At 36.1% G+C, this 15,636-nt stretch overlaps 1 pseudogene; it reads right to left on the bottom strand.

Annotated features, from left to right (window-relative positions):
- Window positions 1-14,685: 14,685 nt before the first annotated feature.
- LOC107871943 lies at window positions 14,686-15,370 on the bottom strand (annotated as a pseudogene).
- Window positions 15,371-15,636: the final 266 nt, after the last annotated feature.

The raw sequence follows: 15,636 nt of genomic DNA, 5'->3' as shown, positions 1-15,636 counted from the left end.
ATTAACCAACTTAATGAGTCTATGTTGGAGGGTGAGTTGTTTCTAGTAATGATCAAGAAATCTACTCTTTGTTAATAATTGCCGTGTATGTCTTGTTGAAAATTTTGTGTTGCTCTTGTGACGTTTAGTTAGGTATTCGCATGAATGTACTATTTTGTTCGAGGACAAACAAAGCTTTAAGTGTGGGGTGGTGATGTTGGGCATATTTATACGTCTAAGCACCATAACTTACCTATGTTTCAGCTAAGTTTTGAGAATAAAATACATAAGTCTTGCACTTTTAGTGTATTTTTAGTTAAGTGAGCTGACCTATGTGATTAGCATGCTTTTTAGGTACTAATGCGGAAGATTTCAGCACTTTGGGGACCTGTGGACAGCAAAGGAAAACTTCACATAAAAAGGAAAGCAACTTTTGGACTGAATGTGCTGTATGGGAACTTTTTCCCGGGTAAACTGAATATTTTTAAATAGTGAAGGATGCAGTAGCAATTTATTAGAGAAGGATGTTATTAAAAGCCTTATGGCTGAATTTTTAAAAAAAATTCAATTATTCAGGTTTTGAAAACAAGAATGGACGGCTTAGCTTGGATACGAAGAGGGAGAAACGTGTTTCTCTCTTAATTTCGCTAGTCATCTTCATCACCAAGATCATTCTAAGTTTTGGTATGATGAATATTTCTATGTTGATTTCTGTTTTATTCATGAGTAGCTAAGCTTGTTTGTTAGGGTTATGGAAACCTTGTAATATACTCTCTATTGCTATGGGTTTTGAGATTTTATGATGTGTCACGCCACTTATATCATTACTCTCTTCATTTTGATTGAATTCTCGTGGTTGCAAACATAGGGAATACGCCATTATAGAAATAACTTGTTCGATAGAAAAGTTACTGTTTGGAAAAGAGAGTGTGAGAGAAATTAGGGTTTCCAACCTCTAATTTACACGTTAATGCCCTAGCAGGATTAACTTCTTGGAGAGTTTGTACAATTTGTTGTACACTTTAGATTCGAAAGAACAAAGGTGAATAAATCCTTGATGGTTGAAAGACATTTGTATTTAGAATTAGAATACGTCTCTCTATAAGTGCATGCATGCATAAAATCTGTATTACTCATAGTTAATAGAGAAGTAAAAGCTACAAGGTGGACATAACCCTAACTTGTCATTCTTTGTGATCAAAATATCATTACACATATCATCTCATTGTTACACTGATAATATTATTGTGCACTTAAACCAAAACCCCCCTTATCTTGGAACCTTCGATCAACAGTCTAATAATAATCGCAATACTTAGTGACCATAGTATTCCCTGTGGGATTCGACACCCAACCCAGTTGGGTTCTATATTTGAAAACGACCGCTTACACTTTCTAACGAGAGTTGTAATTTGGGCGTATCAAAGTATCTATAAGTCCTCTTTGACTCAAGAGGCAAAGTTTTGGTGAGGTATAGTGCATATCTGGCTGATGCCCACTGATGGAGACAACATTCCAGGTGAAGACCGAGCTATTCTAGTGGCGAGCATAGTACAGAACCTTCTCCTAAATTTTAGGGAAATCATTGCTAATAAGATAAAGATTAGAATATCGAGAACCAACACTGCCTACTATTTTCCTTATCTTATCACAGAGTTATGCCAAGCTACTAATATTCTAAAGATTACAGGGGTTATTGATGACATTCCTGCCTGAAAGACTCACAACCCCATATGGTATGATGAAAATCATCTAGGATTGAGACTTGATAGAGGTGCAGAGGTAGCAGCAGACCCTCCAGTTATAGATGTTGGTACAACTCCTCATGTAGAAGTGCAAGATTATGAGGCTGTGCAGCCAACTTCTTCAGTACAGGCAGGATCAGTGTCTGAGATTGAAGCCAGCCCTTTAGTTCCTACAACAGAAGCAGGTTTTGCATTTTATCTGGTCGATATCCGAAAAGTGTCTAAATAAGCCAAGTGGTGTGAGGTACAGCTACATGCTTTTGCCAAACAATTTGCTGCTGCAGTGGAAAAGAGAATCACGGTTGCTCTTGAGCCTTTTGTGACTTTGCCTGAGCGATTTTCACATTTGGAGAACTGATTTGATGTGCGGGCAAACAAAATATCAGGAGATGATCTTGCTAGATTCAGAGCGGCATTATACAAAGTAAAGGCAGATGTTGGGGTGTTGCAGCAACACCAATTTATGATGCCAATAGGTTAGACCATGCATAAATTTGAGGAAAAAATTCCAATGCTTGACCTCACTAAAGACTCACCAAAGAAAAAGAAGAAGAAAGGTAAGGGAAATAGAGAGAAGCCCGACATTGATGAAGTGCGAGAAGCAGAAACGAGGGCAAGAAAGAAAAAGGAGAAGGAGGAGCTGAAAAGGGTAGAAATTGAGTCCTTAGTTGATAACGACAAATGGGAGGCAACCATCCAAGCTAGGACTGCAGGTGCCTTATCTAGCATGGCTCCAACTATCGTAAAGCTAGATTCTCTCGATGGGGAGAAGACAGCACATGATACAGTAGTAGGGTCGGAGACCTAGGATCTATGTGCTTAATTTCCTTCAGGTATACCCTAACACTTAGAGCAGTTTATTTTTGATTTTAAGTTGAGGGTGTCGGGTAGGTTATTGTTATAGTATATTTTGTAGATAATTAGGATTAATACAAGTACTTGAGGCAGTTATATTATTTTGTGTTTTTTGAGTACCTCTCCATTGGTCTAATATATTGTCTACTGTGTGAATTGCATCTATTTGTGACCACTGTGCATTTTTTAGTGGCATTAGTCTGGCAACTGAATAACCTTTGTTAAACAAGTACATAAATCGGATAAGTAGTGATATACAAGATACTTGTGTGCCATATATGTGTAAGGTCTTACTCAGTTCCCATTTTGTATTGAATCTAGAACTTACCCAATTAGTCTTGTCATGCTAATAGGATAGGAGTTAGGAAAGGATCATAGGCCATTTTTGATAATTAGTCCACTTTTACCCTAAATGACCTTCCTAATATGAGTAATATCCCTTGATCCCTGTTAGAGCCTAATTAGCCTATTTCTTTCTATGACACCTCTCACCTTATCATTTACATCACAATGAACCTATTTTGGCCTTGGTCCTCCTTGGACATTGTGCACCTTGAGTTAGGGAAATAACCTAAGTTGAGGGTGGCTATCATAGGGATGCGTAATACAAAATGAGTATGAAAAGAGTAAGAACAAAAGAAAAAAATAAAAAGTTAGGTGTGGTGAAAAAAGAATAAGAAATGAGAAAGCTGTGTAAAAGATGATAAAAATATAATGTGATAATTGAAAAGACCGCATCCATCTTAAGCATGTGTGATCAATAAAAGAGAGGAAGAAAAGAAGGTTGAGAGTTGAAACACCGAGAGTTTAGTGTAGTGTCAAGGAGGCATAGTCACTCTAAAATATCCACGAATATCATACCATCCCCTAGCCTACGTTACAAGTTTAAGAAAATCCCTATAGTGATCCTAACTGGCTTGTCTGAAAACTTGGGTACTGTCTATAATGGCAAGCCTATGGAATTTGACATACAGTGTTTGGAACTTCATTCTGAGAGTGAGTCTTGTTTTATCCCTCTGTTTATGTATTTGAATTCTGATATGAGTGAAAAAAGGGACTTTTTTGTTATGAGGGTACACTGTGTATGTTGCTAGTCACTGACTTGTTAGAATAAGTGTGATCTTGGTATGGCATGGTTGTTATCGCTGAATTTTTTCTGTATCTTGATTCTTGTGAGTTGCATGGTTGTTTTTCAAAACATCAACAGTGAGTTTTAAAATTGACTGACCTTGGAGATGGCGAATGTATTCTGAACTAGTATGAGTAGTTAGCTGCCAAATTGTACTTTGTATTCTCTTAGTTATGTTATGGTAGCTTGAGGACAAACAATTGTTTAAGTTGAGGGTGTTGATGTGTAAGCCTACGCTAACACATTTAAGGCTTTTAACTTTAAATAATTGTAAGGTCTTCAGAAACTTTAGTTGTTTTTGATTAGTTTACTTTGATTTTTGTAGTAAATGTTGAGATGTAGGAGAACCAAAAATAATGGAAGCAAAAAGGCTGAAAAGTGAAGCAAAATAAAGGACAAGTGTGGCTGATGACATTTATGATAAGTCATCAGCCTGGTGATAAGTTGTCAAGGATGTCATCAACCTTAAGCAGAGAATGGGAGTTGAAGACATTTTTGTGTTGACGTTCGTGATAAGCCATCAGGTTAGTGATAAGGCTTCAACGTCATTGTCAACCTTAGGAAGCAAGAGCCAAAATTGCAGAGAAACTGACGATATCAGTGATAAGCTGTCAGGTTGGTGAATAGGCATCAACATCGTTGTCAGCCTTAGAAAGTAGAAGCCAAAAGTGCAGAGGAGCTGACGACATCCGTGATAAGCCGTCAGACTCCTGATAAGCTATCACGAATGCCATCGTCTATTTCGAGAAAAAGCTGTAACTTTAATTTTATTTTCTTATTTAGGTTAAACTATTTAATGCTTTGTTTTTGGGTTTTCTGGAGGCATTATTCATTCATCATCATCATCATCATTATTCTAAAGAGAGTTCGATACTTTGAGTCTTGGAGAATATTTTTTGATATTTCTCTCCCTATCTTTTTGGATTCGAACAATACAACTATTTTGGGGATTTTCCTTTGTGATCTAATCTACGATTCACTAATTATTATTTATCTCTGTATGTTAATCTTCTCAATTATGAATTCAATTATGTGTTTCGTTTTTTGCATCATGAGTGGCTAAACTCTGTTAAACTGAATTATGGGATCTAGGGTTAGGTCATGATGATATGCTAAACACTCAAGATTTAATAGGTGTTAGGATTTTTGATAATTCTGAGATTTTAATTAACGTCTGTTGGTTGCAAACAGTAGATACACCTACTTTGATTTTCTTGAGAAAGAAATCATATACAGTAGGAAGTGAATTATCAATAGGGACTCAAAAATACTTCGTTTAATAATCATCTCTGTAACGAGGTTGATTAACCTGAGGTAAAATCTGGACAGTGAACAAAAATTTCCTAAATGCGAGAGGATTAGGAAATTATACGCTTAAATAGGTCGAGAGACATTTGAGTATATCATCAATAAAGGTAACTTGCTATCCTAACCACCGTGAGAATTTTGAGTCACCTTTCGCATCTGTTATGTACCGTAAGCCCTAGTGAACATAATTTTGGTTATTTCATAAAATCTTGGTTACTAGCATCAAAATTAAAGTGACAAACAATCATTTGTGAATCTTAAACCCCCATTTCAGGAAACGTTAAACTATCAGTGAATTAAATCGTAAACGACTTGAGTTCACACCATATTCCCTGTGGGATTCGACCCCAACCTAGTTGGATTTTATATTGACAATGATCGCTTACACCCATTAAAGAGTGTAGTTTAAGCGTTATCAATGTTTAGTCAGTCGGCATTAGTTGGGGATTTGTTCCATTAACTCCTTATGAAGTTTAAAGGCTTTCTAACAAAAAGTTAGACAGTCATTCAGTTTTTTAGTATTATCAGTTATTTTAGACTGACAGTTTAGTTTCCAGTACTTATCGGATATTTCAGACAGGTCATTTACATATGCATTTCAGTATTTTAGTTAACAATATCTTATCAAATTATCTTTCACACATGTTGTGTTATTATTAGTTTAATCAGTGCTAACAGTAGGTACCATCTCATAGGTTAGCTTGTGGTCACTCGTGGTCGTAAGATTTCACTCGGATGAATCCCCTTTTATTTTCTAGGTCCAAATATGAGCAGGATCCACAAGAGTTTTTGGACATGGTGTAGAAAGTGACTGATATAATGGGAGTCAATTTGAGTAAGAGTACATACTTAGTTGTGTATCAATTACAGGGTATAGCTCACACTTGGTTCAAGTAGTGGAAGGAGGACCGAGGTGTTAAGGCAGGGCTTGTAGAGTGGAAGAAGTTTGTCACAACTTTCTTAGACTGGTTCTTTCCCCTAGAGTTGTGGGAAGATAAGGTTCAGGATTTAGTCAACTTAAAGTAGGGTAGTATGAGCGTGAAGGAGTACTCGCTCAAGTTTTCTCAGTTGGTAAGGTATGCTCTGATTATGGTGCTGATTCTAGGTCCAAGATGAGTAAGTTTGTGTTTGGTATATCTGATAGTATGGTTAAGAAGTGTCGAAAAACCATGTTGGTTAAAGAGATGGACCTATCTAGACTCATGGTTCATGCTCAGCAGATTGAGAAGGAAAAATGTAAGAAGAAGAAGAGAGAGAATAGTAGGGCCAGAATAGGTAGTTTTAACTCTTCTCAACTGAGGTTAGAAGATGATAACCGTTCTCAGTATGTCAAAATTTTTTAGCCCCAGCTCTATCTTCAGTTAGTGCACAAATGCCTAAGTTTAGGCAAGACAGTTAGGATAAAGGTCCAGGCTCTAAGTCCTAGGGTAGTATGAATAGTGGTCGTACAAATCCGCTCTGTAGGAAATATGGTAGGAATCACTAGCGTGAATATAGATTTGGTAGTGATATGTCTTTTGGATATGGCAAGCCAGGCCACATGGTTAGTCCAATCGTTCTTTAGCTCCATCCGGTTACCCAACTCAGTAGGGTAACACTTCCAGTGCCACCAACGAATAGCTCCAGAATAGATTATCTGCTCTCCAAACTTGGCATGATTAGGAAAGTTCTTCTAATATGGTTATGGGTACATTTCAGGTCTTTTATCTTCATGTTTATGTTTTATTAGACCCCGAAACTTCACTTTCTTTTGGTACTCCTTATATAGCCATCAACTTTGGTGCTAGTCTCAAAATGTTAGCAGAGCCTTTCTCAGTGTCTACCTAAGTGGGTAAATCTATTATAGCTAGATGAGTATACAGAAATTGCTCGGTCATAGTACCTCAAAAAATCACTTCAGTTGATCTTGTAGAGTTAGAGATGACTAATATTGATGCCATTCTCAGCATAGATTGAATCCACTCATGCTATGCCTCAGTTGAATGTAGAAATAGAGTCGTTCAGTTCTAGTTTCCTAATAAACTAGTTATTGAATATAGAGGTAGTACTTCAGTGCCTAAAGGTTAGTTTGTTTCCTATCTTAGAGAAAGAAAAATAATAACCAAGAGGTGTATTTACCGTCTCATCCAAGTTAAGGAATCCAATTCCAAAACTTCAAGTCTTGAGTCAGTTCCAGTAGTAAATTAATTTCCAGATATGTTCCCTGAAGATCTTTCCAGAGTTTCTCCCGAGAGGGAAATCGGTGTCAGAATAAATCTCCTTCCAGACACCCAGCCTATCTCTATTCCACCCTACAAAATAGCTTTAGTTGAGCTTAAGAAATTGAGGGAATAGTTAAAACATCTCTTAGATAAGGGTTTCATCAGGCCTAGTGTTTCTCTATGGGGCACTCCAGTCCTTTTCGTGCATAAGAAAGACGGTTCTCTCAGAATGTGCATCAACTACCATCAGTTAAATAAAGTCACAATCAAGAATAAGTATCCACTCCTAAGAATTAATAACTTTTTTGACCAACTTTTGGGTACCAGTTATTTCTCTAAGATAGACCTAAGATCCGGCTACTATCAACTTAAGTTAGAGAATGTGACATTCTAAAGACAACACTCAAAACTCGGCATGGTCACTTTGAATTTCTGGTTATGTCCTCTGGACTAGCAAATGCCCCTGCATCTTTCATGGACTTGATTAATAGGGTGTTCAAGCAGTACTTGGACATGTTCGTCATAGTCTTTATTAATGATATCCTTGTTTATTCCCATAATGAGAATGATCATGCAAATAATCTGAGGGTTATGTTGTTGACCCTTAGATATCATCAGTTACTAAGTTCAGTAAGTATAAACTTTGGCTAAGATAAGTATGTTTCCTTAGCTATATAGTTTTCGGTGATGACATTCGAGTTGACCTCAAAAGACCAAAGAAGTGAGAAATTGGCCTAGGCCCATCTCTCTATCAGATATTTGGAGTTTCTTGGGTTTGATTAGCTATTACAGATAGTTCATTGAAGGGTTTTATTTTATTTTCCCCCGTATGTCTCGATTAACACAGAAGAAGGACAAATTTCAGTGGTCAAATTCATGCTAGAAGAGTTTTTAGGAGTTGAAGACTTAACTCACTTTTGCCTTAGTCTTGACTTTGCTAGATAGTTCATATGGACTCTTAGTTTACTGTGATGATTCCAGAGTTGGTTTTGGTTATGCATTAATGCTGAGAGGTAAAGTCATATCCTATGCCTCTAGGCAGCTTAAACCCCCTGAGAAAAATTATCCAATGCATAATTTTAAGTTGGAAGCTGTTGTCTTTGCCTTAAAGATTTGGAGGAACTATATTTATGGGGTTCATGTTGATGTGTTCACGGACCATAAGAGCATTAGTATGTATTCACACAGAAAGATCTAAATCTTCATTAGAGAAGGTAACTTGAGTTGTTAAAAGATTATGATATGAATGTGTTGTATCATCCAGGCAAGGCTAATGTAGTGGAGGATGCCCTTAGTAGAATGTATATGGGTAGTGTTTCCCATGTTGAGGATGATAAGGAGTTAGTCCATAAGGTTTATCAGCTTACTAGGTTAGGAGTTCGGTTGGTAGATTCAGCTGAAGGTAGTATATAGGTTCAGGATAGTTCAGAATCTTCATTGGTTACCGAAGTAAAAGCAAAGCAAGATAGGGATCCCAATTTAGTTAAGTTGAAGGAGACAGTTAGAGATCAGAAGGTAGAGGTTTTCTTCTAAGAGGGAGATGGTGTGCTTCGTTGTCAGGGTAGGTTGTGTTCTGTGTGTTGATGGTTTGAGATAATGAATTTTAGCAGAAACGCATGGTTCGGGGTACTCTATTTATCTAGGAACCACTAAGATGTGCCGTGATTTATGGGAAATTAATTGGTGGAATAGTATGAAGAAGGACATTGCAAAGTTTGTGGCTAAGTGTTCGAACTGTCTGCAGGTTAAAGTTGAGCACTAAAGGCCTATTAATACAGTGTAGGAGTTTAGCATCCTTACTTGGAAGTGGGAAGTGGTGAACATGGATTTTGTGATAGGGTTGCCTCACACACATTGTTAGCACGATTTGATATGGGTCATTGTGGATAGAATGACTAAATCAGCTCATTTCTTTCCAATTCATACTTTGTATTCACCTGAGGATTATGCTAAAGTCTATCTTAGAGAGTTGGTTAAGTTGTACAAGATTTCATCTTCTATCATTTTAGATAGAGGTACTTAGTTTACCTCTTACTTTTGAAGGTATTTCAGAAGGATCTTAGAGCCCAAGTTTATCTCAGTACAACTTTTCATCCTCAAATAAATGGTCAAGTAGAATGGACCATTCAGACTTTAGTGGATATGTTGAGGGCCTGTGTTATTGACTTTAATGGTAGTTGGGATGACCACTTACCTTTTATTGAGTTTACTTACAACAATAATTATCACTCCAGTATTCAGATGGCTTCGTTTGAGGATCTCTATGGAAGAAGATGTAGATCTCCTATTGGTTGGTTTGAAGTAGGTGAGGCTGCTTTGAAAGGGTCAGATTCAGTATTTGAGGTGATAGAGAAAGTTTAATTAATTTGAGAGAGGTTTAAGACAGCCCAAAGCTGTTAGAAATCTTATGCAGACGTGAGGAGAAGGGATCTTAAGTTTGAGGTTGCTGACTTAGGCTACTCAAAAATTTTTCCTATGAAAGGAGTGAAGAGATTTGGCAAGAAGGGAAAACTCAGTCCCCTCTATGTTGGCCCATATAGAATCTTGAATAATTTTAGGAAGGTAGCTTATGAGCTTGATTTGCCTGTAGATTTGGGATCGATATGTCTAGTATTCTAGGTTTCCTTGTTAAAGAAATGCATTGGTGATTCAATTTATATTGTTCCTTTAGAAAGTGTGGAAGTTAAGGATAGCCTCTCCTATGAAGAATTCCCAGTTGAGTTCCTTGATTGTCAAATTCATAGGCTAAGGAATAAAAAATTTTCCTTGGTTAAAGTTCTATGGTGGAATCAGTCTATTGAGCGAGCTACTTGGGAAACAGAAGCAAATATGCGAGTCAAGTACCCTCATCTTTTCTCCGCAAACTCAGATTCAAGTTGTGGTAAAGATTTTCCTTAGATTGACTCTTTTCTGTCCTATTTTAGCTATGTAACCATTCTCATGTTATTGTATACATTCATGAAATCCATTTAGTTCATGTATCATGCTTCAGACTAAATTATGTAATCATGTTCCAAGTCATGCATGTTTAGTATATGATCTCACTTGCCTTATTATTCTCAATTTACCCAATTTTATTTGAGGACAAATATTCCCAAGGGGGAGATATTATAATACCCCGTTAGATTCTAAGCTCGATTTAGTTATAGTTGTATGCTTAAAGGGGTCCAAGGCTTGAAACTTTCACCAAGTAATGAGGACTTAGTCATTTTCAAGATCCCAAAACTTTACAAATTTTTATTTTGGCCTTCCCGACCCCGGGACGTTGGTTTTTGAGTTGGAACATGTTTAGGGAGGTTAATAGTATGTCTCAAGAGAGTTTTGGGATTTTCGGATGGGGTTTGGGAAGTGTTTAGATAGCAGAGATAGAGAGCCTCCGTAATAAGCCCACTATCCGTTGGTCTCTCCCATGGTGATGGGGTCCGCGATGCGTTGGTCTCTCCCCGGGAAAAAGGGACGCAGCACATTGGTTACTCCCCCGGAGTAAAGGATGCAGCGCATTGGTGCCATACATTTAGCTTCTTGAATAATAAGCTCAAGGGGCAATTGAGTCTTTTTCCCTCAACCCAAGTTGTCCATAACACGATTGGGGGCATCCATAGGGGCATTATTTTCCCCTTTATCTCAAAATTACTCATTAAAAACCCTCGTCCTTCCCAAGAAAAAAATACTAGATCCTTTCCCCAAGAATCCAATAGTTCAGGCTTCCAAGTTCAAGCAATCTTCAAGAATCTAGCTATTGAGGTATGTGGGGTATTCATCACTGGGTCCCTTTCACTAACTGAGACCCATAAACTCTATTTTAAATTTTAAAAGTATAAATCTTATCCTACTTTATGAAATCATTCATGAATCTCGTGAAATTAATCCATGAATTTCTTACTAAATTACTTACAAGCCATGTCTACAAGTGTTTTAAGATATTTCATGTTTTGGGTTGCAAATTTCTATGTCATATTCCATTGATTCTACGTTAAATCCCCAAATTATGAATTTAACCATGTAATAGTGTTGTTTTCTCATGTTTATCATATTCCCACGTTCAAGTTCATGATGCTCACTTATTTGGTGAATTTTTTATGTTTTGGGTCTTTGAACCATGATTCCATATTACAGCTTTAAGCTTTGATATCATATTTTATGATCATTTAGTGCTGGTGGGTTATGAACACCCGATACCTATGTGTTTTACATAATTTCAGAATTTCAAGTAATAAGTCAGTTAAGCCATGAATTTTCTTAATATTCTCAGTTATTTATGATCATGATGAGCACCATAAGAAATAATGTTCAGTTTAAGTTAGTTCAGTTTAGTTGAGAGTAGGATTTAGCACCGAGTGAACCCAGGGATGGGGGCTCACCTGCTAGTAAAGGGTATGACCTTTAGTTGCAGTCCCTAAGTCCTAGAACTACATAACTAGCATAGGTTTGGTATGTCTTCTTGCTAGTTGAGGGTTGACACATATCTCATGAGAGAACCTGCTAGTAGAAGGTGACTCCCTAGTCCTTTGGGACACCATTTTAGTGGATCCACATAGCTAGTGTTAGTACCTGTGGCACGGTACTGACACCCTTCCAACTGGGGTTATAGGTTAGACCCTGATTAGATTAGATTGGGATATGTCAGTTACACGATACCTCCCACAGTTTCAGTCAGTATTCAGTGTAGCTAAGTTCAGGCTTGCTTAACAAAGTGTACAGATTTTCAGTTACTCAGTTATATAGAATTCAATCTTTCATATTACAGATTATCTCAAAAACATGTTTATGTTTGGTCTTGCATTCTCAGATATTACATGTTCATGCATTCATGCTCAATTATCTCAAGCATTTTTGTCAGTCCTTATCTCATATATCAATACATTTAAAGTACTGATCACATACTTTTGCTTTGCACTATATTGTCTTATAACATAGGTTCGGACTCTCAGTTTCCCAATCGATCTTAGACAACTCAGTATTGCCCAACAACAGTTGTGGTGAGTCCTCTTTCATCGAGGGCATGATGTGCTTTTGCAGTTATTTCAGTATTTCTTTATGTTCAATCATTCAGAGTTAGTTGAGGTTTTGTCCCATCAACTCCTCATGAAGTTTAGAGGCTTTCAGATAGTCAGTCAGTCAGACAGTTAATAGTCATTCAGCTTTTCAGTATTATTAGTTGTTTCAGACATACAGTCTAGTTTCCAATACTTATCGAATATTTCAGACAAGTCATTTATATATGCATTTCAGTATTTCAGTTGACAGTATCTTATCAGTTTAACTTCCGCACATGTTGTGTTACTATCATTTTACTCAAGGCTCACAACAGGTACTAGCTCATGGGTTAACTTGTGGTCACTTGTGTCCGTAAGCACCTTTGTCGCGACTATGGGGTAGCCTCGGGTCGTGACAATAGTACTTTTAACATAACTTTTATATTATATATGTTTCTTTCTGTATCCCCATTTTTATGATGCATATAAATACTTATCATATTTAATGTCGAGAATATCCAACATTAAAAAATCCCCCAAATAATATTTTCAAATTAAGTGTTTTTCAAATAAAGATTATGAGTGACAATGTCAAAATAGTAAAAATATTCTTCTAGAAATTGTGCAACAAATGTTATTTTTTATACCAAACAAAACACTGCTTAATAATATGCAAACATAACTATTCAAGTATTATTAATACACCATATTTTGTATTATTCTTATACACCCTACCAAAGGACCCCTTAGTTTATCCATAGTTTCTCTTTAAAAATATTTATTTATAGCTAATCATATTTAATTATAATTAAATAAAAATTTATGTATCTTAATTAATCATAATTTTGTGATAATTTATTAGTAAACACACTGTAATATGTTTATTAAGTTTCTCTAACCATTCGGTGAAAGAATATATATATATATATATATGTGTGTGTGAACTACAAAATACATACAAAAAAAGTAAATACTTATTTAATCCAAAGTACATACTAGCAGATAAGATAAAATTTACTTAAATATAAAATTAGTTTGCTGGATAATTCTAAACATTTCCAAATATTTAACCCCCCAAAAAATTTCCCAACATTTCTAAACCTTTCTAACAGATGTTGCAACTACTACTCAGATTCCTAAGTTTTTTGGGTTGACCTGAGGCACTACGACACTACTTCCTTCACTAGCGCACCAAAGAGAAATATATAAAGAGGGAAAATGGGGAAAGAAAACGTTTTTTGGTGCTTACTATTTTTTAGGTTTTTGGCTCCAAAAGAATTTAAGGAAAACCACCATATATATGAGAAAAGAAACGAAGGAGTTTCATTACAAAGTGAAGCAAAATTTTCGAACCTGAACATGAAAATCAGGTATGTATTAGTTCTCATACTTTATCTTTGAACAAAATTAAATAGATAATTGCATGCAACAATTGTATATCGAATGATTTTCTTAATTGGTGTCTAGCACATACTAGTGAATCCTATTTAGCAACGGATTATCAGAAAATCCTATTAGTTAAAAGTTTAAGTTACTTAGCAATGGATTAGCAAAAGATGTGTAGCTACTTTCTATTTTTGTTGTAAGGAAAGAAGAACTATATGGATCGGTTATGCTTTTGTTGGAGTTGATCACAAAGTCTTTAGGATTAGGACGAGTGAAGTTTCAATGCTTCATGACAAAAAAAGTTCACAAGCTTTTGGCTGTCGTTTTTACTAACCTTCTTATAGGTTATTCTATTCCAATGGTACTATTGGTGGACAAATCGTCTCCAATAATCCACTAAACATATGTTCTGCACAAAGAGAATAAGTGATAATTGAGAATTCAATTACCGTAAACATAACTGATGTATATATCAATCGTTAAAAGGGAACATTCTCAACATAAATGTATTTTCACTTCTTAGAATATGTTACTAAGAACTTAAGTGAAATGAAGTACAAATAATTTGTAACTTATTATGATCGAGTACCTGAAAATATCATTCGCAATTTAATCTTGGGAAACTTCTTCGTGTCAAAAAATTTCCTGAACTGAACTTTGAAGTCTTTGCCCTGAACCTTTTGAAGACTATTTTGGAAGTTGTCCAGCATGTCTATAATTGTTATCTCCTATATTTTAGTTAGGTATCTCACTTCATCAAGAAGTTGTCCGGCATGCCTATAATTGTTATCTCCTATATGGAAGTGAGAGAACGGCTCTTAGTTTCTGTAATTTTGCTAACTTGAAGAGATCCCTAAAAGAAGAAACTTGCGTATCAAAGTTCTTCATCATTTTCAATTTGCAAAACCCTCAACATTGTGAAATTATTCCACGGACATTGGAATATAGGTGTTTTTCACAGTTAAATGCCCATTTTTCATGACTAAACATACTTGAACAGAAGATGGAAAGACATAACAGTAGTAATAAAGTATCACAAGTAGAAAACTAGCAACATTATAACCTTACAAGGCCCAAGACATAGAAAATTCCCTGGTATGTTGACCTTAAATATTGTTGAAGGCAACAATATCACAACTTTGCGCGTATTTGTTGATAGGCTCTACTATTAGACATTCCTTAATTATAGTATCCACTGAGACAATTTCATCAATGATGGTAAGCATGATCTACAGTTTCTTAATCCCGTAGCCAACTAGAACCAATTTAGATTCTTCCTAGAGAAGTCCTTCAATCTTAACACTGCGAACAGCCCCCTCAAGTTTCTTCATGTCAGTTTTGTCACCCTAAGGTTTAACATCCAAAAGAACAAATGACTTTCCACTCTCGTTCTTCTTGGTAGATGCCTTAGTAGCCTCCCTTACTTTTGCTGTCTTTTTTTTCTCCTCTGTATCTTCTCCAAAGAAATCGATGTCATCATCGTCGTCATCATCATTGACAGGCTTAGCAGTTTCCTTAGCTGGAGCAGCTACAATAAAAGCAGCTTGGCTTCCAAATCTTACACCGACAACTTTCTTGAGTAAACTTGATGCAAGTTTAGCATAAAACAACTTGGTACCATTTACTAGGATTGGGATAAAGATCTGAACTAGGTTGCTCCAAGATTTACCCATACACTTTAATATCATCCTTTGTCAATTAATCTACAGAGATATAAGTGTTTCCAGAAAAATGGTTATTAACAGACTTGAGACCAGATTCAATGTGGAAATTTAAGAAAGTTACAACCATTGTTAGGAATTTGAGCAGTGTGAGAGAGGTTGTAAGCTTTATTAGGTTAGCGAAAGAGCATTAGAATATAGGTAGGGGATTACAATGCTCTAGTTTATGTGTCACAGACCATATAAAGCAATAAGAGAAGAAACCTGAATCATCCTCAATTACCCTAGCTTGTAAGTCATATAGTTGTATAGGAGGATTATCTTGTCATAGTATTACTACGGTACTTTTTGTCCTTTGTGTTTGATTACTATCTGTTATTTTTGTACTTTATTCAT

Source organism: Capsicum annuum, chromosome 5 (assembly GCF_002878395.1).
Source record: "Capsicum annuum cultivar UCD-10X-F1 chromosome 5, UCD10Xv1.1, whole genome shotgun sequence".
NCBI lineage: Eukaryota > Viridiplantae > Streptophyta > Magnoliopsida > Solanales > Solanaceae > Capsicum > Capsicum annuum.
Note: the sequence above shows the minus strand (reverse complement) of the source record. Positions and strands in the feature narration are given on the sequence as shown.